The following is a 22,903-nucleotide window of genomic DNA, read 5'->3' as shown; positions in this document are numbered from 1 at the left end:
ATGTCTTGGCAGGGTCTTGGCTCGGACCTGTCTTGGTCTTGACTCGGACTAGAATTGGACTTGGCTGTTGAATTGACCTGAAACTGAGCTCTCGACTTGGGCTCGGACTTGGCTTGGACTTGACTCGGACTTGGCTTGGATTTGACTCGGACTTAACTCGGACTAGACTCTAAATTGACTGCCATAGAAGCATAGAACTATACAGCACCGAAACAGGCCTTTTGGCCCTACTTGGCTGTGCTGAACCATTTTAACTGAACGGAAGGTTGCAGATGTTGTTCCCTTATTCAAGAAAGGGAGTAGAGATAACCCAGGAAATTATACACCAATGAAATTTACATCAGTGTTGGTAAATTTGTGGAGAAGATCCTGAGAGGCAGGATTTCTGAACATTTGGAGATGAATAATATGATTAGATATAATCGACATGGGTTTGTCAAAGTCGGGTCGTGCCTTACGAGCCTCATTGATTTTTAATGATGTGACTGAATACATTGATGAAGCTAGAGCAGTACATGGATTGTATATGGATTTCAGCAAGGCGTTTGATAAGGTACCCCATGCAAGGCTTATTGAGAATGTAAAGACGCAGCCGTCCAAGGAGATCTTGCTTTGTGGATCCAGAACTAGCTTGTCCACAGAAGGCAAAGAGTTGTTGTTGTAGTCGGCATTGAGGTCGCTGACCAGTACTGTGCCTCAGGGATCTGGCACCCTTTCCTTAGCAATTTTTAGAGATGACCTGGATGAGTAAGTGGAGGGATGGGTTAGTTAATTTGCTGATGACACTTAGGTTGGGGGTATTGTGGATAGTGTGGAGGGCTATCGAGGTTACAGCGGGACATCGATCAGGTGTAAAACTGGGCTGAGAAGTGGCAGATGGAGTTCAATCCAGAAAAGTGTGAGGTGGTTCATTTTGCTAGTTCATCAATGATGGTGGCATATAGTATTAATTGTCAGACTCTTGGCAGTGTGGAGGATCTAAGTGATCTTGGGGTCCGAGTACATAGGACACACAAAACTACTGCGTAGGTTGACTACGTGATTCAGAAAGCATACGGTGCATTGGCCTTCATCAACAGAGGGACTGAGTTCAGGAGCTGAGTGCTAATGTTGCAGCTATATACGACCCTGGTCAGACACAACTTGGAGTATTGTGCTCGGTTCTGGTTACCTCACTACCCGACGGAAGTAGGAACTATAGAAAGTGAGCAGAAGAGATTTACAAGGATGTTTCCCGGATTTGGGAGCATGCCTTCTGAGAAAAGTTGAGATAACTTTGCCTTTTCCCCTTGGAGCGACGGAGGATGAGAGGTGATCTCATAGACGTGTATAAGATGATATGAACATTGATCGTGTGGATAGTCAGACGCTTTTTCCCGGGGCTGAAATGGCTAACACGAGAGGGCACAGTTTTAAGGTGCTTGGAATTAGGTACCCAGGTGATGTCAGGGGTATGTCTTCTCTTTTACCCAGACAGTGGTGAGTATGTGGACGGGACTGCCGCCGGCAGTGATGGAGGTGGATAGAGTAGGGCCTTTTAAGAGCATCTTGGATATGTACATGGTTCTTAGAAAAGTAGGGAGCTATGAGTATCCCCAGGAAATTTCTGAAGTAAGTACACGTTTCGCACAGCACAGTTGACCGAAGGGCCTATGTATTATGCTGCAGATTTTCTATATTTCTATATTCTCAGTTCATTCCATACAGCCTATGCTGACAGCACCGTTTAATCCCACTATCATTCTGTTGCATTTGCTCCCGAGGTTACTGTCTCTACGCTGCGTGGAAGTGAACACAGAGCGAGGAAATTATGTAACATTTCTTGCACTGCTAGTGGTTTGTTACCATGGAAAAGGAGGAAGTGGCTCAACAAAAGTAACTGAAAAAGGAAATAACAAACTCAACATCACGCGCTATGAATTACATTTGGACAAAGGGTAACACGGCAGCCATTTCGAAATAATTAATCTAAAATTGTAATGGCTCTTTTAACCATGCCTCGTGTTGTATTTAATTTAATCGTATAGTAGTTCTGGCTAATAAAACATGATTTCTACTCTAGTGAATAATAATATATTGCTATAAACATACCAAATGACAGCCTCAATCACCATCTGTTGCAACAAACTCCACATGTCGAACACTCTTTGGCTGAAGAAGTTTCTCTTATCTCAGATTTAAAGGGAAACTTCTTTATTTTGCGGCTGTCCTCTCAGATAACAGGCTCTCCTTCTGATGCAAACATCCTCTCCATGTCCACTGTCACCATGCTGATCAGCATTCTGTGGGTTTAATTAAGATCCCGTCCACCTCTATACTTCTGAAATCCATAGAGTACAGGCCCAGTCATCAAATGCTTGTCCGATATAACCCCTCTCACTCCTGAGATTACTTTTGTAAACCATGTGAGCAGCAGTTGCACTGAACACATTTCCCGGAACAACAGGCAAAGTGGTACCAGGATAATTCACAGGGGGAAACTGTGGTTCCTTCACTGTTCCGCTAAGTATCACTAAACAAGCGCCTGTGCACAGGTTCATTTCAAGAGGACGAAGTTCGCGATTTGGATTCAAAGCCGTTCCTCAGAGTGGTGTCAACTATTTTCAGTTTTTGTGAAGATTTTGAGCATCTTGAGCTTCTGCCTGCTTTCCACCGAGTGACAGGCAGGTGGCAGTAAGGGGGGATTTCCAACCACAGTTTGAACACCAAACTCACGGGTCTATTTCTGTTGCAAACACGGAACAGCCCGTTTACTCACAGCCTCTCTCTGTGAGGGATGGGATGGTAACTCATCCACTCCTCAGTATAGCAGTTATTGCTTCCAAAGGGACTCCAGAAACAAACATCTGAATCCAGAACAGAAATACTCACTCACACATCATAACCACAGGCAGTTTATCCCCGAGTCTATTGAACTTGGATCTAACACTGCGATATCCCAGGATCCAACCACACAGAGTCACACAGCTGAATCTGTCACTCTCTGAACCTGGAATCCTCGTACGCAATCCCTACATCTCACTGTGCGTGGTTTAATCAGGGACTTCCCCAAAACCAAAGCCCAGCACCCCAAAAATTTTGATTCATTGTGAAAAGAGGAACATTCATCTTCCATCTGTGGAAGTACTGTCCTGGGTCAAATCCCAAATACTGACAGGTCTATATGCCCAGTGTTGCCCAGGATTACAACTCAAACAGCAACTCGCCCAGGACTCCTTGTTGCCAGTAATATGCTGAGGTGTCTCGGCCATTCAGAGTTCAGACACCAACACTCCGACATCAACCTGTGGCAGAACGGGAACCTGATGATCTTCTGACTGAGTCAGATGTTGGGCTGGAAAACCTGGGGCGGGGCAAATGCAGGCATGTTTCACATTTCACATTGTCTCCACCAGCTAAACTGAACACAATTTATCATTATCCTATTGTTAACTGAGATCATGCACAGCACTATTGACCATCGCATTTCCTGTAGGCTAACAGGAATAAAACAAGTTTAATATCAAATTGAAATTAAAGTGCCGGAAACTCGGTACATCAGATTGGATCTGTGGAAAGAAGAAACTGTAGAAGATCCAGTGTCGGAACTGGGACTGTCCAAGATGCTGCCCGATCTGCTGAACGGATATAGCATTTTCACTTTTCACTTTATACGATGCACAACTATTAACTGATTACAAGATACTTGTGATGGCCTGAACAAAGTTGCACAAATATAATGTCAATATTCATTAGTTTTCTCTTCAATCCAGTACAGGGATGAGCAGTTAATACACATAACATCCTCCCCATCCCACTATCAATCCATTATTTCTGCTTCCAAGCCCCCTTCCGATAAAGATTATCACGGCGGACACTTGGTAAATTCGAAGCTAAAATCGTAATGGCTGTCTTTACACTACCATGTGCCTCATTTAATAAATCCTCTGGTAGACCCAGGTAACAAACACTGATTTCAGAAATAACTCAGTAAGGCAAAATACATCACAATGAAGACAACGGTAGAAGATAAATTGTTGATGTATAAATTGGTGGGATACAAGTGGACAGAGTATCTACAAGGTGGTTGATATATATCATTGAGGAGTTGGGAACCAGGCTGGACAGTGGATGATCAAGATATTTGATATATATCATTGAGATGGTGGGATGCAGGCTGGACAGAGACTGAACAAGATGGTTGATAAATATCATTGAGGTGATGGGATACAGACAGGACAGAGATTGAACAAGATGGTTGATACATACCATTGAAGTGGTGAGGTACAGGCTGGACAGAGTTTGAACAAGATGGTTGATATATATCATTGAGGTGGTGGGATACAGGCTGGACAGAGATAGAATAAGATAGTTGATATATATCATTCAGCTGGTGGGATACAGATTATCCTAGATAGGCAGGGAATTGACTTGACTTTATTACTTACATCCTTTATATACCTGAGTAAAAATATTTACTTTTCCGTCTGAATATGCAATGTGCAATATCATAATACTATTTTGCCAGCATGAATTAATCAGTCCGATGGCCTGGTGGAAGAAGCTGTTGGTCCTGGCTTTTTTGCAGCGGTACCATTTCCCGGATGGTAGTAGCTGGGATAGTTTCTGGTTGGGGTGACTCTGGTCTCCAGTGGCTTGAGGTGAAATGGGCTCTGCTGTGCCTTTTTCTCCACGCAGCCGGTATGTACAGGCGACGTGAGATCCTCGGTGATGTATGAAGGAACTTAAATCTGTACACCCTCTCAACTCCAGATCCATTGATATCAACTGGGCTTCCCTCTGTCCGTTCCTCCTTCAGTCCACAACCAGCGCCTTTGCTTTTGCTACATTAAGGGAGAGTTTGTTTTATTGACACCAGTGTGTCAGGGTGAATGACTTCTTCCCTGTAGGTTGTCTTATTGTTATCTGAGATTAGGCCAATCAGTGTACTATCGTCAGTAAATCTGATTAGCTGTTTGGAGCTGTGGGTGGAAACACAGTCATGGGTGCACAGAGAGTAAAGGAGGGGTCTAAGGAGAAGACCCTGGAGGGTATGTGTGCTGAGGGTCAGAGAGAGAGCCCACACTTAAAACCTGCCGGCGATCTCACAGTAAGTCCAGATTCCAGCTACACAGGGCAGGGTGAAGGCCATGGAACTTATCCTTGTCGATACTGCACGCCTTCGTATGTCTACTCCTCTGCCCATGACTGCAAGGAACTGCAGAGAACATCAGAGAAACAAGCCTCCACTCCATGGACTCTTCCTACACTTCCCCTCCCTCTGAAAAGCATGTCATGTACTCAAAGATCCTCACAACCTGGGCATTCTTGCTGCAAAACCCGGTCCCCCATCGGAGAGAGATAAAAAAGCCTTAAAGCGCGTAATACCCAGCTCAAGGACGGCTTCCTGTCTGTGGTTATAAGCCAAATGAATGATAAAATGGAATTGGCCTCACAATGTAACTCGACGTGACCCTGCACCATATGTCCATCTGCACTGCACTTTCTCAGCAGTCATAATGCTTTGTTACAGTTATTATTTTGTCGTATATCAGCTCAATGTACTGGTGCAACGTATTGTTCTGTGTGGATGGTATGTCAGGCAAGATTTTCACTGTATCTCAGTACATGATGAGAATAAACAAATTGCCCATTCTAATTGTGTGGAAATATTAGGCAGACTGGGCTTCTGCTTTGGAACATCAAAAGGAAACTTAACTGAACTGTTGTCATTTCTGAGGAATGCAAATAAATAGAAAAGGTTTCAATCTCGCATTACGATCCACGGTAACTGTGAACAGGTAACTGGGTCTCCCATATCAATATCTGAATCAGGTTTAATAGCACCGGCATATATCATGAAATTCCTTGCCTTTGCGGTAGCAGTAGAACCTAATTCATAACAGTAGATTTTAACAATTATGAATTACAAAAATATACACATTAAATCGTTAAATTATATAGGTAGTGCAAAAATAAAAATAAAAACTGTAATAAACTCTTTTAATTGTGTGGAAATTCTGGAGCAAAGCTTTTACGATCCATCTACATGTGTTGCTTCTTTCACGGAAATATGCCCTTGTACCCTAAATCCCTCAATATCAATTCTCCTCAGGGTCTTGTGCCTTACGGTCTTGAACCTTCCTCTTATATTTGGCTTCTCAATGTGCAACTCCTCGCACTTTGCCACATTAAAGTCCACCTGCCGTTTCTCTGCTATAACCGGTCAATACTGTACTGCATCATTTGACAAACATTACTAACTTCCACAACTCCACCGAGTGCTGCAAAGTACCTGCCTCCTGCAACCTAGGCGTGACTACCTCGCCACAGCCCCTGTCACGTCCTCGTTATCCTGTATGGGTCGAAGGTCATTGTCCTTAATACGTTCAAACAGGAGCTGCTGCTAGTGCAGATTTATTTATCTGGGAACCTGGAGTTCTCCCAGAATTCCAGTGTCCCACATACTGCACACATACTGCCCCGGAGCCATACGGGCTACACCACCGAACACTAATAGGCGAGGAATGAACAAGTAGGAACAAAAAGAGTGGAACTTAATAGGTACTTTACCTCGCCCAAGTCTGATCTTGCCTAAGCCTGATGAGCCAAAACCACTCGCGCTTTATAAAGAACGGCCACTGCGCCTGTGCGATTTTATTTGCCCTTTCTAATGTACCCCTCTCGATGATTGCTCACAACCCAGCTCCGAAAAACAGCAACAAAGCTCTGTTTTTTAAAATCTTGATTCCGGGCCTGACTGAAAAACTGCTCCTATTTATGCTGCCCTCCCGTGATTGGTTACAGTGCAACTCGTCAGTCCTGAAAGTGAACCTCCGACTCCCTTGACCATGCCTTCTTGGTCCTTACCGCTGGCGCTGTGCTCTTTTTTCTCTGCCTGTCTGCTGGGAGTAAATGTACGGCCGTGTGAATGGACCTTACAAAGTGGTCGATGAACTGACCTTCATCAACCAGTTCTGATGAAGGGTATCTACCCAAAACGTAGACTGTTTATTCACTTCCATGGATGCTGCCTGACCAACTGAGTTCCTCCATCATTTTTGTGTTTGTGGTTCTCTGGGTTTCCCGCATCCGCAGAACTTCGTGGTCATCAGTGCATTAAAACGTTATAGCAAAGCTTAAATCTGTAACTATGACTTATGTATCGAAAATGAACCACTCCAACCGTTGGAAGTATTCTCTAACTTGGCCATAGAAAATAGACTATAGGAAGCTTCCCATATCTCCACTGCGCAACAGCCCCAAAACTTTGCGGGCAATTACCCTTCCAAAAGTGGAACTGTATTCATAATCGCTCAATCCTGCAACTCTTGCTCCAATCATCTGGTGCCAGATTTCATATGATAAGTTGGAAGCATCTTCTACATCAGGGTCTGTATGGTGGTGAAACAGACCCTGACTATTCCCTGGACTGTCACATCACTCACAAGATGGCTGTCACATTCCTGTCTCTCACTACCACCTGATTAAGGAGAACCTGTTCCTTTCACTCAGGTGAAGCTTTGCATGGTGAGCACAGCGATTCGACCAGTCCCGGTGTCAGGCCCATGCCCTGGAACTGCTGGATTGATCTATAACTCCAGTCTGTTTTGCCACTGTGTTCGGATCCGGTTCGTAAATTTGCTGATGACACAAAGGTTCTGGGTTTTGTGGATAGTGCGGTGGGTTGTCAGAGTTTACAGCTGGACACTGATAGGATGCATTTTGGTAGGTCAAATATGATAGCAGAATGTGGTATTAACGGTAAGACGCTTGGCAGTTTGGAGGATTAGAGGGATCTTGGGGTCCGAGTCCATACGACACTCAAAGCAACTACGCAGGCTGTCTCTGTGGTTAAGAAGGCATACGGTGTACTGGCCTTCATCAATCGTGAGATTGAGTTTCAGAGCGAGAGGTAATGGTGCAGCTGTACAATGTGGTGATAATGTCTTCTAAATTGAATTTTCCTAATGTGTGTCCTTAATTGGCGATCCTGCATTTATTTTTACCAGTGCACTGCGGAGGTAATCCCAAATACACTGGTATTTTATGTTAAAGCAGGAGATGAAGACATCTGTTTACGGAGTTGAATCTATAAATAAATATCATGCCGGTATTTACACCTGTTGGGGTCCGGTCCGGAGCCCGCCTTCCGGGTCTTGCTCCGGTCCGCGGACTCTGGACTCCGGACCTTGCAGCCAGCCCTCCTGTCACCCGGAGCCATTGGATCATCTTGGCTTAAGGGGGTACACCAGTTCCCTATTAGGGGGCAGGTGTTTATAAGGAGCTAGGGGACTGAGCCTAGTTGTGGTGCTCATTTGCACTGAATCCTGCTCTGCAAACGGCTCTGTACCTGTTCTGTCTGGTTTGTCTTCTTCCTCTGCTTCTCTCGTAGGCGCTGGTCCCGCTGTTCCGCTTGTTTCGCCTTGCCCGCACTGTCGTACTGTCTGCTTGCTTCTCCCTATTTACCGGTGTATCCCAGTTGTCCTGCTGCTCACCCTGGACCCAGCTTCCTTCTGTTTCCTTGCCTCCGTCGGGTAAGCCAGGCCGTCGCCGTTACCCCTCAGGTGGTTCTGTCCCTTCCTGTTCCTTTCCTCCGTCGGGGGAGCCAGGCCGTCTGCCATTGCCCAGCGGGGGGACTCGGTCCCCTTCCTAACCCTCACCAGATGAGTTGTGCCCCGCACCTGCCCAGGTGTCCGCGCCTTGCCCAGGCCTCCGTGTCTCCACCTGGGAGGAGGTCCTGCCCAGGACGCGGCCCGTCCTGAGGACTCCGACCCTTTCCACCCATTGTCCCCTACAGGTTGTGCCCGCACCTGCCCAGGTTTTCAGCGTCTTGCCCGGGCCTCCGTGTTCCTGCCTTTGAGGCGGCCCTGGCCAGGAGTTATGTGTGTGCCCCATGGGGCTCTCCTGCCACAAACTTTGGGATCCTCCTGCCTCGCCTGAACTCTGGGATCCTCCTGCCTCGCCAGAACTCTGGGATCCTCCTGCCTCGCCTGAACTCTGGGATCCTCCTGCCACAAACTCTGGGATCCTCCTGCCTCGCCTGAACTCTGGGATCCTCCTGCCTCGCCTGAACTCTGGGATCCTCCTGCCTCGCCTGAACTCTGGGATCCTCCTGCCTCGCCTGAACTCTGGGATCCTCCTGCTTCGCCTGAACTCTGGGATCCTCCTGCCTCGCCTGAACTCTGGGATCCTCCTGCCTCGCCTGATCTCTGGGATTCTCCTGCCTCGCCTGACCTCCGGGATCCAGCCCCGCCCGCATTACCCCTTGCATGCCATGACATCCCCATTCTGTCCTACCCCTAGTACTTCAGTGCCTGCGTCCTGCATTTGGGTCCATTCCATGTCCACTCGTGACACACTCGTATCAATGACCAGGTTTGATGAAAAATTTCTGCGCGCCTGAATAAATTCCTTCATTTCAATTAATGTACATCATGTAGATCGGTTTAATTAAAACGATAATAATGACTAATTATAATCATACCTGTGTCCAGTCTGATTATGATTGATGATTGTTGAACGTCGACTTGTTTAAATTTTGGTCCCGGTGCAGGAAAGCTCCACCACTGAATAACACAGAAGGAGACAATGAGTCAGAAAGACGTACACAGCGCTGGAAAAAAAAAAAACTCAGCAGGCCAGGGAGCATCCATGAGAAAAGAGTAGCCAAAGTTTCGGGCCAAGAACCTTCATCAGGAATGGGGGGGGGGAAGAGAGGGCCGAAGCCCAGTAATAGATATAGGGGAGGGGGTAGGGTCTAGAGGCGCCAGGTGGAAAACCAATCAGAGGAGAGATAAAGGGGAGAGGTGATAAGCATGAAAGAACTGTAGAGATGAAGAAGCAGAAAGTTGAAAGGGGAGAGAGGCAGAGAGGGACCTGGGATAGGGGGAGGGGGACGGGGAGGGAATTACCGGAAATTGGAGAATTCAATGTTCACCAGGCTGGAGGCTCCCCACGGTAGATGAGGTGTTGCTCCTCCAACCTGAGTTTGGCCTCATCATGGCAGTAGAGGAGGCCATGTATGGACATATCTAGATGGGAATGAGGGGCAGAGTTGAAGTGGGTGGCAACCGGGAGGTCCTGTGTTGTGGCGGACGGAGCGTAGGTGCTGTACGAAGCGGTCCCCCAATCTTTTTTGTCAGAGTGTACTGTTGGTATGTTGAATTAATAATAGGACATTCGTCCTCTCAATCCTGTCCCGCCATTCTCTATGATCACAGGGGACTGTGATCTCAGTGGCACGTCCCTGCGAACGTCTGGAACGCGTCACTCACTTGCCTGTCAATAGTCTGTGTTCTGCTGAAATAACAACATCGGGAAAAAAAAGCTGCTCCTTTTTCCTTTGAGGAGGAGAATTCGAAAGACACACTATTACCACCTCATAACAATAACCTCATTTATCTTCATCTGATTCATTAAGAGCAGCAAACATGTTCCCCACATTTCTGTCTAGACTCCGCGTGATGTTCAGTGTCCCCAGCAAAGGCTCAATTCATTTATCTCAAGACCGGCGGATATATATATATATATATATATATATATATAAATCTCCTCTTCTTCATCAAAGTAGCAGCGAATACAAATCAACCTCCTGTATTTATGTATTACCAGCGAATATAGGCAAATTCACCCATTTATCCAGTACCCGAGGATAAAAATATGTTACCGCTAAGTCTACTAAGGCAACGAACGTGGTCAATGGGTAACAGCAGCTGAAGGTACAGGGCATGCACGCAGTGGCCACATTATTAGGTCTAGGAGGTTGTTAGGAAAGTGCCCACTGAGGGTAGGATTTGTTATTTTTATCTACGGCCACTGGGAATTACTACAATATTGTTAATATAAATATCACTGCCAGATCTACCTCATTTTTCCTAAGAGAATAATAAAGCACACAGATCTGTAAAACCGCACGATTCTAAAGACAACATTGATATGGTAAAAATACTAGAAGTACTGCCGTGACAAGTGGGCTTATTGAAACACCATAACACAGCCCAGTACAGTCCCTGTTCTTACCCGGTGCTGGACTCCTGAGTCTGTTTCCAGCGAATCCGAGAATCTGGATTTATGTCCCTAACAGTAAGTGAACACACCCTGAGCAATGTTCAGTTGATAATACGCTCATAAACCTGAGCTTCAGTCTATTCAGCAAGTAACGCCACACCTTGTTCCACAACGCTTGAAGTGAAAAACGCAAAAACTCGTATCTAACACGTGGTTCGAGCCAAAAGTACGACTTCAGTGCGCGACCTTTCTCTGGAAAATTTGATCTACTCCAGGGTGGGAGCACAGCCCGCATCCTGGTTCGGTTCTGTTGCTGCCGTCCCTTTGATTCACTGTTCTCCTTGTGACCAGTTTATTGTCGGTTTATAAAACTCAGCTGCAGCTCAGGGCAAAGATCGTTGTGGGTTTATTGCACAGAGTCAGCAGAAGGAAGGGCGCTGTCAACTCTTTTAAAACATTATGCATTTGGAGTCATTTATATTTTTTTTCCTTTTGAACTCTGGCATTCCCTAAGTGTGTCCCGGCTGCCTGGAGCTGACTTGAAGGTCAGCCTGTTTATAAAGCGCTATTTTTAACAGTTGTCTGCAGTTGGCCCATTACAGTAACGGGCCGATTGTGGAACAACGGTGCCGAGATAACCATCTCCCGGAGATAACAACCGGTCAAAGTCAACAGCGAGATAAGAACGCCCTTCCCCTTCAGTTTATTGCTCACTTACTGGAAACACGTTACCATGTCAACGTAGAATCAGATGAAATTATGACCATATCCCGCTGGCTTATTTGGCAGGCATTGCCCTTATTTTACAAATACATCTACTGTTCCACGTCTGAGATCGATGGAGAAACACGAAAAACTTAATTCACTTTGTCTCTGATCTCTCAGAATGTGCTGCTGGTATGTTGAATTAGTAACAGGGCATTCGGCCCGTTAGTCCTTTTCCGCCATTCTCAGCAGGACATAGCAGGACTGTGATCTCAGTGACACATCCCTGCGACCGTCTGCAACTCTTCACTCCCTTGTCTGTCCAGAATCTGTGTTCGGCGGAATTAAACACATTGAAAGAAAGCTCTGCTTCTCTTTTCCTTTGTGGAAGAGAATTTCAAAGAGACTAGTTCCAGCTCAGAAAAATAACCTAATCTATCTTCACTTGTTTCAGCTCCCCCTACAGTAGCAAAGGTGTTCTCCACATTCCTCTCTAGACTCCACGTGATATTCAATGTCCCCGGCAAGGGCTCAACTCAAAGGATCTAACGACCAGTGGAAAAAAAATCTCCTCACCTCCTAAATAACAGCGAATGCAACCAACTCCCCGTCTTAGTCGAATGCCAGCGAATACAGCGCAGTGGTCAGTGTTGAAGCGGACGGGCAATCGCAGCGGAAGCGCCCCTGACATGCACTCAGCGGTCACATTATTAGGTGCAGGGCGTTCATAGTAAAGTGCCCAATGAGTGTAAAATTTGCTATTTTTATCTACAGCCAGTGAGAATTACCACAATATCTGTTAATATAAATATCACTGCCGGATGTACCTCGTCATCCTTATGAAATACAACATATACAGAATAATCGAGCACCCACATCCGTAAAGCCGCGCGATTTCAATGATAATATTGATAGAACAAAAGAACACCACCACTACAGCAAAGTACAGGCCCTTCAGCCCTCCACGTTTTGCCGACTCATGTAATCCTTAAAAAAGTACTAAACCCACACTACCCCATAACCCTCCATTTTTTATATGGTAGAAACATTAGAAATATTGCCTTTACAAGTGGACTTATTAAAGCTCTATAACACCGCCGAATACAGTCCATGTTCCTACCTGATGTAGAACACCCGGGTCTGGTTTCTGGGAATCCGAGCATCTGAATTTTATGGACACTAACAGTAAGTGAACACACCCTGAGCAATGTTCAGTTGATAACACGCTCATAAACCTGAACGTCGCCCTATTCAGCATGTAACGCCACACCCTGTTCCACAACGCTTGTGTTAAACCACACAAAAACTCACCTTGCTTCAATGAGTCTTTCTAACTTGTGGTCCGAATCAGAATTAGTACTTCAGTGCGCGACATTTTACCACCTCCAGAGAGGAATCATAACCCGCATCCTGGTTCCGTTCTGTTGGTGCCGTCGCTTTGATTTATTATTCACCTCGGGACCAGTTTATTGTCAGATTATAAACTCCAGCAACAGCTCAGGGCAAAGATCGCTGTGGGTTTATTGCAGAGAGACCTCAGAAGGGAGGGCGCTCTCCACTCTGATGGAATATTATGCATTTTGAATAATATCCTCTTTTGATCAGCGGACATTCCCTTTCTCCAGATTTAACTGTGCTCCCGTAACCTGGACCTGCTCTGATTTTAAGTTGGCTAATTTAAAAGTTATCCTTAACAGCTGTGCGCTGTTGTACCATTAGGGTAATGGGCAAGTGGGGAGCGGCTGTGCCGAGATTGCTATCTCCCAGAGATAACTACCGTTCAAAGTCGACAGCACGATATGAATGCCCTTCTCCTTCAGTTTATTGTTCACTTACTGGAAACAAATTGCAGGATCACAGCGCCATCATATGAAATTTAGAACATTTCCCGCTGGTGATTTTGCCTGACATCGCATTTACTTTACACATACGTCAACCGTTTTTCATCAGTGAGTGATGGAAGAACTCGAAAGATTAAAATCACGGGGTCTCTTATTTGTCGGATGTTTTTGCTGGCATATTGAATTAGTAGTAAGATATTCGGATATTGAGGAAATAACAGGTGGGTGAGAGAGAGGTGAATACGTTGATGTTGGGTACTTGGATTTTCGAAAGGCCTGTGACAAGTTGCCACACTCGAGGCTGCTTAGCAGGCTACGAGCCCGCGGTGTTACAGGAAAGATTCCAGCACGGATGAATCAGTGCCTGATTGGAAGGAGGTCTTATGGTCTTACGGAAATGCAGCTTCCCTGGAGGTGGAGGAAAGAGGTGGAAGAGGCAGCGGGAAGACAGGGTTTGTAAGCTCTGAGAACGAGCTGAATGTACCATAACCTTCAGACTGAATCAGAAAACCATTCTGAGGGTATTTGAAATGTCAGACGCAGGGGAGATGTGATCACATGTGCAGAGGGCAGGGGTTGTGTCTCCTTTAGACCCTCAGTGAGATGGTTCAAGTTACAATGTGCAATGATGAAAGCACAGTGTTTCGGGCCGGATTTAATCACTGATTCTGACACAGTGCGAGGGTTAACTTTGCTGGAAGGCAGCAACATTAATGGAAGAAGACACAGAAACTTCATCGGTTGCCAGTTGTTTAGCTGACGTGTCCAATCTCTTTGCTACCTTGACTGAAACTGATACTCACAGTGGTGACAAAGGGGTGCAGTTAGGTTTATTTCAGGTTGGAGAGGGGTGTGGAGTTTTGAAATCAATGCCTTGCGGTGCCACCATCGTTAATTTCCCATGTCCGGAGTGGTGGATCACACAGCACGGAAACAGGCCTTTGGCCGGCCATACCTGTTCTGACCATACACTCACTGTCTACACTGGTCCCATTTATCAGCACTTAGTTCATAGCCGACTGTATCTCGGCAGTTTCAATGTTCATCAGGATTATTCCCTGGATCACGTCTTGAATGACGGATCAACATAACGTACTTGCCAGTTCTCTAGGAGCCTGCTGGTGGCTAGGCAGTACACAGGGATATTGATCAATGCCACAGCAATCTCTTCAATGGCCTTTCCATGTAACTTGGGGTATATCCCGTCAGGCCCTAGAGTCTTATATGCCTTAATGCACTTTAACAGACCCAAAACTGTCTCCTTCTTTGTTTCAAAATGCCCGAGCATACTAGTACTCTCCTCACTGATCTCCCTATCCTCCGTGTCTTTCTCCTTGGTAAATACTGATGTAACTTACTCATTAAAGTCCTCACACACATCCTCGGGGGCTCTGTTTGATTCGACCTTCCTGAGCTTTGCATACTTTTCCTTTTCTTGATTGACTAAATTCATCACTTCTCTCCACATTTAAGGTTCTCTGACGCTGCCAATCTCTTCATCTCTTCATACAGGAATATACCCGTCCTATACCCCATGCAGAGGGACTTTAGACATCATCCTCCACATGTCAGATGTGGACTTGTCAGAAACAGATGTCCTCCCATTAACTCTCTATAGTTTGTGCTTAGATAATTAGTAAATTTACCGTCATCCAATTCTTACTTTCCAGCAAAGTCTACACTTTAATTCTCTATAGCTGACTTAAACTTAGGGAGTTCTGCCCTAACCATTCACCAACCAAATGGTCGGGGATCTAGCTAGCATAATTACCCAACATCAGGTTCAGTGCAGCTCCTGCTTTGTTGGACTATTTACATCCTGATTTAAGATGTCATCCCCAGATAGAAAAAATAGTTCAAGCTGGAGAATCGGGGAGTTTTTAATAATCAAAAGAAGGAAATTAAAAAAAGAATAAGCTATAAAAGGTGAAATATGAAGGCAAGGTAGCTAATGATATAAAATAAGATATCAAATAAAGTATTATAATGAAGCACAGTAATGTATCATATTCAATCGTGAATAATATGCATAAAATCTAACATGGCCCAGTTTCCAATATTCCCACTAATTCCTTTTTCCAGCTTCTAATCCATCTTCACTGAAACAAACTCTCTCCTCCTCCTCTCCTCTCTCTCCCCTCTCTCTCTCCTCTCTCTCTCTCTCTCCCTCTCTCATCCCTCTCTCACTCTCTCTCCCTCTCTCTCCTCTCTCTCTCTCTCTCTCTCTCTCTCTCTCTCTCCTCTCTCTCTCTCTCTCTCTCTCTCTCTCTCTCTCTCTCTCTCTCTCTCTCTCTCTCTCTCTTCTCTCTCTCTCTCTCTCTCTCTCTCTCTCTCTCTCTCTCTCTCTCTCTCTCTCTCTCTCTCTCTCTCTCTCTCTCTCTCTCTCTCTCTCTCTCTCTCTGTGTCATAAAACATGCAGATATGGTCAAGGGGTTCAGTTGTTGTTCAGGCGAAACATCCAAACCTGGAGTAAATGTGCTATCAGTGACCTTCACGTGGAATGATATCTGGTGCCAGACAGCGTAGCATGAGCATTACGGAAATTGATCATCTCCTTGGATTTTCACGCAGAATTCGCTCGGTTACAGCGAACACAAAACGAATGAAAATCCAGTGAGCAGGAGCAGAGTTCTGAGGGTGAAAACGTCTTGCTCATGGGAGAGATCAAGGAGATTGACCAGACGGATTAAATCCGACAGGAAGCTGACAGTAACTTAAAATAGCCATGCGCTCCAAAAGCAGGTGTGCAGAAGAGCGTCACTGAACGCCGAACATCAGATTTGGACGGGGTACAGCCGCGGTAAACTCCGAACATACACTCAGAGCCTCATCATTAGGTATAGGAAGTAAATAAGAATTGCCCACTCAGTGTAGACGTCCATAAGTTCAAAAACTGCCAGTGAGATTTACTACAGGATTTAATTATTTTAATTATCACTGCCAGATATACACCGTCTTTGCTCACTAAATTACACCGAATTTTTTTTAAAAAATTACGCATCCGTAAATACAGGCAGTCTTGTGGACAATATTGAACTGATGGAATCTCTAGAAATGCTATCGTGATAAGTGGGGCAATAGAAGACCATAACGACCCGAATTTACCATGTTAAAATATCCAGGGCTATCGTAACATTGCCCTTCTGACACACATTTTCTATCTACCGTTGGAATTTTTAGAGAATGTCATTACTACTGTGTCGGACATGTATATAATCCCCATCAGGGTCTTTATACCCTTGCAGTTTCCTCGCTCTACCCACAATGATTCAAAACCTTCCTACCCTATGTCACCTCTTTCTGATGATTTGTTTTCATTTCCACCAAGAATCACGCCACCCTTTCTGCCGACCTGTCTGTCCTTTCGATACAGTGTGTATCATTGGATGTTAAACTCCCAGCTGTAATATTCTTTCAGCCACGATTCAGTGACACCCACAATATAATACATGCCAATCTGTAACTTTGCTGCATTCATCTATTATTCCGTATACTGCTCGCCTTCAACTGTAACACCATCAGTCTTGTACTCTCCCTTGCCCATTTTGTCTGCCTTGTACGTTGCAGCTCATCCCATTGACTGTAGTGTTGCCCTATCATCAGCCTCGCCTTTCTAGCAGTATCACTGTACACTGCCTTTTGGAAAACCTGCCCACAAGGATATTGGTTCCCTGGATTCTGGTGTAACTCATCCCTTTTGTACAGATCATAACTTGCCCAGACGAGATCCCAATCGTCCATATTTTGAACCTCTGCCTCCTGCACCAGTTCCCCAGCCACTGCCAAATCATTTTAATCTTGACCTCTCTGGCACGTGGCACAGCAGGCAATACAGAGATTACTACATTGTAGGTCCTGTTTTCTCAGCTTTCTATCTAGCTTCCTATATTATCTCCCAGGAACCCCTTCATTTTTCCTACACATGTCATTGGTGCCAGTATGCACCAAGACATCTGGCTGCTCACCCACCCACTATAGAATGCCATGGACCCGATCTGAGACATCCCTGACCCTGTCACCTGGGAGGCAACATACATCCAGAATCTCCTCTCTATTCCTCTGACTATGGAATCTTTATACCACTGTTGACCTCTTCACTTCTGTTCTCTTCTGAGCCAGAGACCCAGAGGTTGCGCTTCCAGCTGATAGGTCATCCCTCTCGCTCGGTGTATACTCTAAGTATTACAGAGGGGCACGTCACGGGCCTTGTCTGCACTGGCTGCTCATTTCGCTTCCTTCTGCCGACAGTCACCAAGTTACTCTCCTCCTGCAACCCAGCGGTGACTAACTCCTTGTATCTCTGAACTGAAACTTAAACCATACCGGTACCCAAGAAGAGTGTGGTTAAATTCCTCAATGACTATCGCCCAGTGGCACTTAGATCCACAGTGAAGTGTTTTGAGGGGCTGGTGTTGAAGCATATCAGCTCCTGTATGAACAGTGCCCTGGATCCACTCCAATTTGTCTACTGAAACAACAGATCTACAGCACATCTCTACGGCTTCAGTGATCAACGTTAATTCTGAATTGTAAAGCACTTGAGCCTGATCGCCTCACAGTACAATTCCCCTGACGAGGTGAATTAAGTTTCTGTGTGCTGCACATTACCATTTCCATGATGCCCATGTGTCGCCGATAAAATAGTTTTTGCTGCTCTTTTCAGCCTCAATATCCCGTCTGTGACAGGGAAGTGCGATACTGTGCCAAGTTCAAATGTGTTTGCACTTCGCGATCAGTATGCATAGATTTCAGGATGGTATGTTCCCTTAAGATTAACCCACCCTTGTCATCACGACAATGTTCAGCTCACGGTCTTGTCTATGCCATCCAGTTGTGGGAAACAGGGGAATGAATACATAGATCTAGTCTCATTCTTGATAATACCCGGGATGAGGGTGAGTGGGTTGACTAATTCGGAAATAAACTCTGTGGTAATTTTTTGAAGTGCACCTGTACACCAGCTCGTTAATGCTGATCAACAAATCACGTGGCACCAGCTCAGTTACTTTAATGAAAACATGCAGAGATGGTCAAGATGTCAAGATGTTGTTCAGAACAAACATCAGATTCGAGAAAAATGTGATCTCAGTGACTTTGACAGTGGAATGATTGTTGTTTCCAGCCGGAGTAGTATGAATCTCTCTTGGATTGTCACGCACAACTGTCTAGATTTACAGACAATGGTGCGAAATACAAACAAACAAACATCCAATGAGTGGCAGTACTATACGGGAAAACACCTTGTTAATGAGAGAGTCCAGAGGAGAGTGGCCAGACTGATTCAAGCTACCGGGGGGTGGGGGGCACAGTAACTATAATCAGCACAGACTGCAACAGCAGTGTGCAGAAAAGCATCACTGATCACTGAACATTTTGAACTTGGCAGCGAACGGGTTACAGCAGCAGAAGACCATAAGAGCTTAAGACATAGGATCATAATTGGGACATCTGGCCAATCAAGTCTGCTCCACCTTTCAATTATAGCTGATCCTTTCTGTTCAATCTGTGTCTGAATCCCAGTTCCTGGCCTTCTCCCCGTAAACTTTGATGCCATGTCCAAGACCACAAACATACACTCAGCAGCTACTTTATTAAGTACAGGAGGTACATACTAAACTGCCAGACTTTGATATTTGTATCAACACCCACTGAAACTTAGTACAGGAAACTTTATTTTAAGTATCACTGCCAGATGCATGTCTGTTTTCCTTAAAAACACACACACAGAAAAAAAATGCTTCCATGTCCCTAATGCCACACAGTTTTAAAGACGATATTGAACAGGATAAACACTGGAAATCCTCTCCTGACGAGGGACGTATTGAAACACCACAACGTTCCCCACCCAGTACGGTCTCTGTGTGTACTTGGTGCTGAGCTTCTCTTTCTGTTCCAGCGAATCCGAGTCCCTGAACTTAGTGGGTGCAAACAGAAAGTGAACACACCGTGAGCAAGATTCAGTTGATAACACACATATAAACCTGGGCTTCACATCATTCAGCATGTAATTCCACACCCTGATCCACAGCGCATTATATGACACAAAAAGCTGATTCAAGCAAATAATTATATTGTGCTGTTCGGTCCAGGCTTCCTATTGTGCCTCAGTGCACGGTGACACAGATTGCATCCAGTATCTGTCCACAACTCGATCTGCGCCAGGGAGCAACCGCGACCCGCATCCCGGCTCCGTTCAGTTGGTGTCAACACACTAATTCATTGCAACACGCTCAGAATGCTGGAGGAACTCAGCGGGCCAGGCAGCATCTATGGAGAACAGTCGACATTTTGGGCCGAGACCTTTTGGCAGCACTGCTTTCCAGAACACCTACACTCCATCCGCCAGAAAAAACGGTATCTCCCAGTGGCCGGACATTTTAATTCTACTTCCCATGCACATTCTGACATGTCAATATATGGCCTCCTCAGTTGCCATGATGAGGAAACACTCAGACTGGAGAAGAAACACCTTATATTCCGTCTGGGTAGCCTCTAAACTGATAGCATGAATATCGATTTCTCAAACTTCAGGTAATAGCACCCCTCCCCTCACCATTCCCCATCCCCCTTTCCTTCTCTGGCTTTATCTCCTTGCCTGTCCATCGCCTCCATTGGGTGCTTCTCCCCACTGTTCCTTTTCCAAGGCCTTCCGTCCTCTCCTATCAGATTCCCACTTCTCCAGCCCTGCATCTCTCACCAATCAATTTCCCAGCACTTTACTTCATCCCTCAGCCTTCCAGTTTCACCTATCATTTTCTGCCTCTTCCTCACTCCCCTCCCCCTCCTTCTAGCTCTGACCTATCATCTCTTTTTTTGTCCGGTCTTGCTGAAGCATCGTCTGTACTCTTTTCTGTACAGTTTGGCCTACTGAGTTACTCCAGCATTTTGTGTTTGTTGCTTGAATTTCCAGCATCTGCAGATTTTCTCTTGGCATTAATTTGTTGTATATTTGGGGAGCAATTATTTTTCAGACTATAAACGTAGCGATAGGCGAGGGCAAAGGTCCCCGTGATTTTATAGGAAAAGCACAGCTGCAGGACGGGCGCTGTCAACTCTGGTGAAAAGTTATGATTTTGAACACCGAACAGTCCCTTTCGCCAGATTTAACTGTGCCCCAAATGTCTGGAGCACCACTGATCTCAGAGTCAGCCCTTTGATAAAGCAAACTTCAATATTTGTCGACAATGGGGCCATTACAATAACGTGCAAGGCAGCAACTGTGTCGAGATTACAAACTGGAAATAACCACACCCTAATGAGTACAGCAAGATAAGAATATATTTCACCTTGAAATTAGTGTTCACATTAGGAATAAGTAACGATCGATCAGATAAAATTATGATTAATGTGTCTGTTACTTTCCTCCTGTCACTGTGTTTCCTCGCTGTTACTCATACTTTACAAATAGCTGAGCTGTTTCCCTTTACTGAATGATGAAGAATCCCTTTAGCATTAAATTTGCTAGATGTGTTTTGTCAGCCAAAGGATGTTGATGGGAGATTTAATCAAATTCACATGCTGAATTTACTGTGACCGATCTGGTCTGTGATCTCAGCACCTTAATCCTGCTTCTCACCTGTAGCATCTCACTCACTTGTCCTTCAAAGACCATTACAGTGCACAGATTACAGTATTAATTGTAATAATCTGCTTCTGCTGAATATTACGGAGGCCATTCCAATGAGACACCAGACCCAGAGAGAGACAGAGAGAGACACAGAGAGAGAGAGAGAGAGAGAGAGAGAGAGAGAGAGAGAGAGAGAGAGAGAGAGAGAGAGAGAGAGAGAGAGAGAGAGAGAGAGAGAGAGAGAGAGAGAGAGAGAGAGAGAGAGAGAGAGAGAGAGAGAGAGAACATCTCAATTGCCAACTGGCGGTGCCTGCTTTCAGTACAATCTGATATATATTTTTTTTAATTTCCCCTCCCTTTTCTCTCTCTCTCTCTCTCTCTCTCTCTCTCTGACCATTACTCTGCCTGTTCTCCATCTCCCTCTGGTGCTCCCCTTTCTTTCTCCTTTGGCCTCCCGTCCCATGATCCTTTTCCTTCTCTAGCTCTGTATCCCTTTAGCTAAGCACCTTTCCGGCTCTCAGCTTCACCCCACGCCCTCTGGTCTTCTCCTATCATTTCGCGTTTTCCCCTCCCCCTCCTACTTTCAAATCTCTTACTATCTTTCCTTTCAGTTAGTCCTGACGAAAGGTCTTGGCCCGAAACGTCGACAGTGCTTCTCACTATAGATGCTGCCAGGCCTGCTGCGTTCCACCACCATTTTGTGTGTGTCTCTCTGTCAAACCTTCTTTTGATCTCCCACCTACCGACACACTTCTGACAGAAGGGAAACAGCACTGCAGTTGGTGATCCACAACAGGTCTCATCAACCGACTATATAATGGACCATCACATCTTTACACCCCTCCCAGCCCCCACCACCTGCTATAAACTGCAGAGTGGGTAGTTCTCATAATTTCGCCCTCTCCCTGCAGCTACCTACCGAAATATCGTAAATGGTAGACAGATAGTGTCGATCCCGCCAGTGACGGAATAAGCAAAGCGAATCCTCGGTCGGGGATCGGTAAAGCCCCGAGTGTGGACGGATCAGCTTCCTGCTGTTGCAAGCCGTAGCCCGGGGACAGTTCCGAGATGCGGGAAGCTCACACCTCCCGAGCCTTTGCTGATGATTCGGAGCTCGGTTGAAAGTGCGGCGTTTCCGATAACACCGCCAACTATACCGGTTTCCCCCGGGATATGCACAGGAAGTCGATGCATTCAATTAGACGAAAGGAATTATTAATTCATTTAAAAGCAATTCGGTACAGTTCTAATATCGATCAACACAATACGTTATCAACCCCATTCGTGTTCATAAAAGTGGCTAACAGTTTTTGTGATGTTTATATTTCAATATATAGAGCTTCTTACCTTGTACCGCGGCTCCAGGTTCTGTTACCACCCTGTCCCAGTGAGGTTGTGTTACGGGTTCTGTAAGTAATGAACACACCCTGGTTAATATTCAGTCAGCTCCTGATGATAATCATTAACTAAACATACAGCCTTATCAGCGGTTCTCTCCCTATCCTGTTCTTTTGTACAAGGTACGTTCTGTCTCCAACAAACATCTCCATGGAGATGAAATGTGATCTCATTGATTTTGAGAGTGGAATGTTTGTCGGTGCCAGAAGGAGCAGTTTTATAGACAATGGACAATAGACAATAGGTGCAGGAGTAGGCCGTTCGGCCCTTCGAGCCAGCAGCGCCATTCAATGTGATCATGGCTGACCACCTGCAATCAGTAACCCGTTCCTGCCCTCTCCCCATATCCCTCGACTCCGCTGTCTTTAAGAGCTCTATCTAACTCTTTCTTGAAAACACCCAG

The 22,903-nt window shown here is 45.5% G+C and overlaps 1 protein-coding gene across 1 annotated transcript in view; it reads right to left on the bottom strand.

Moving 5' to 3' along the window:
- The window catches only part of LOC132388353 (NACHT, LRR and PYD domains-containing protein 3-like), a 53,398-nt gene extending 31,255 nt beyond the window's left edge, over nt 1-22,143 (bottom strand). Inside the window, exons 1-2 of the mRNA XM_059960695.1 lie at nt 22,022-22,143; nt 9,467-9,548 (exon numbers count right to left, since the gene is read on the bottom strand). The gene's annotated coding sequence lies outside the window, so the exon portion shown is untranslated. The remainder of the gene's footprint in view (nt 1-9,466; nt 9,549-22,021) is intronic.
- Between the last annotated feature and the right edge of the window lie 760 nt (nt 22,144-22,903).

Source organism: Hypanus sabinus, unplaced genomic scaffold, assembly GCF_030144855.1.
Source record: "Hypanus sabinus isolate sHypSab1 unplaced genomic scaffold, sHypSab1.hap1 scaffold_302, whole genome shotgun sequence".
Lineage (NCBI taxonomy): Eukaryota > Metazoa > Chordata > Chondrichthyes > Myliobatiformes > Dasyatidae > Hypanus > Hypanus sabinus.
The sequence above is the reverse complement of the archived record's forward strand: the minus strand, read 5'-3'. Positions and strand labels throughout refer to the sequence as shown.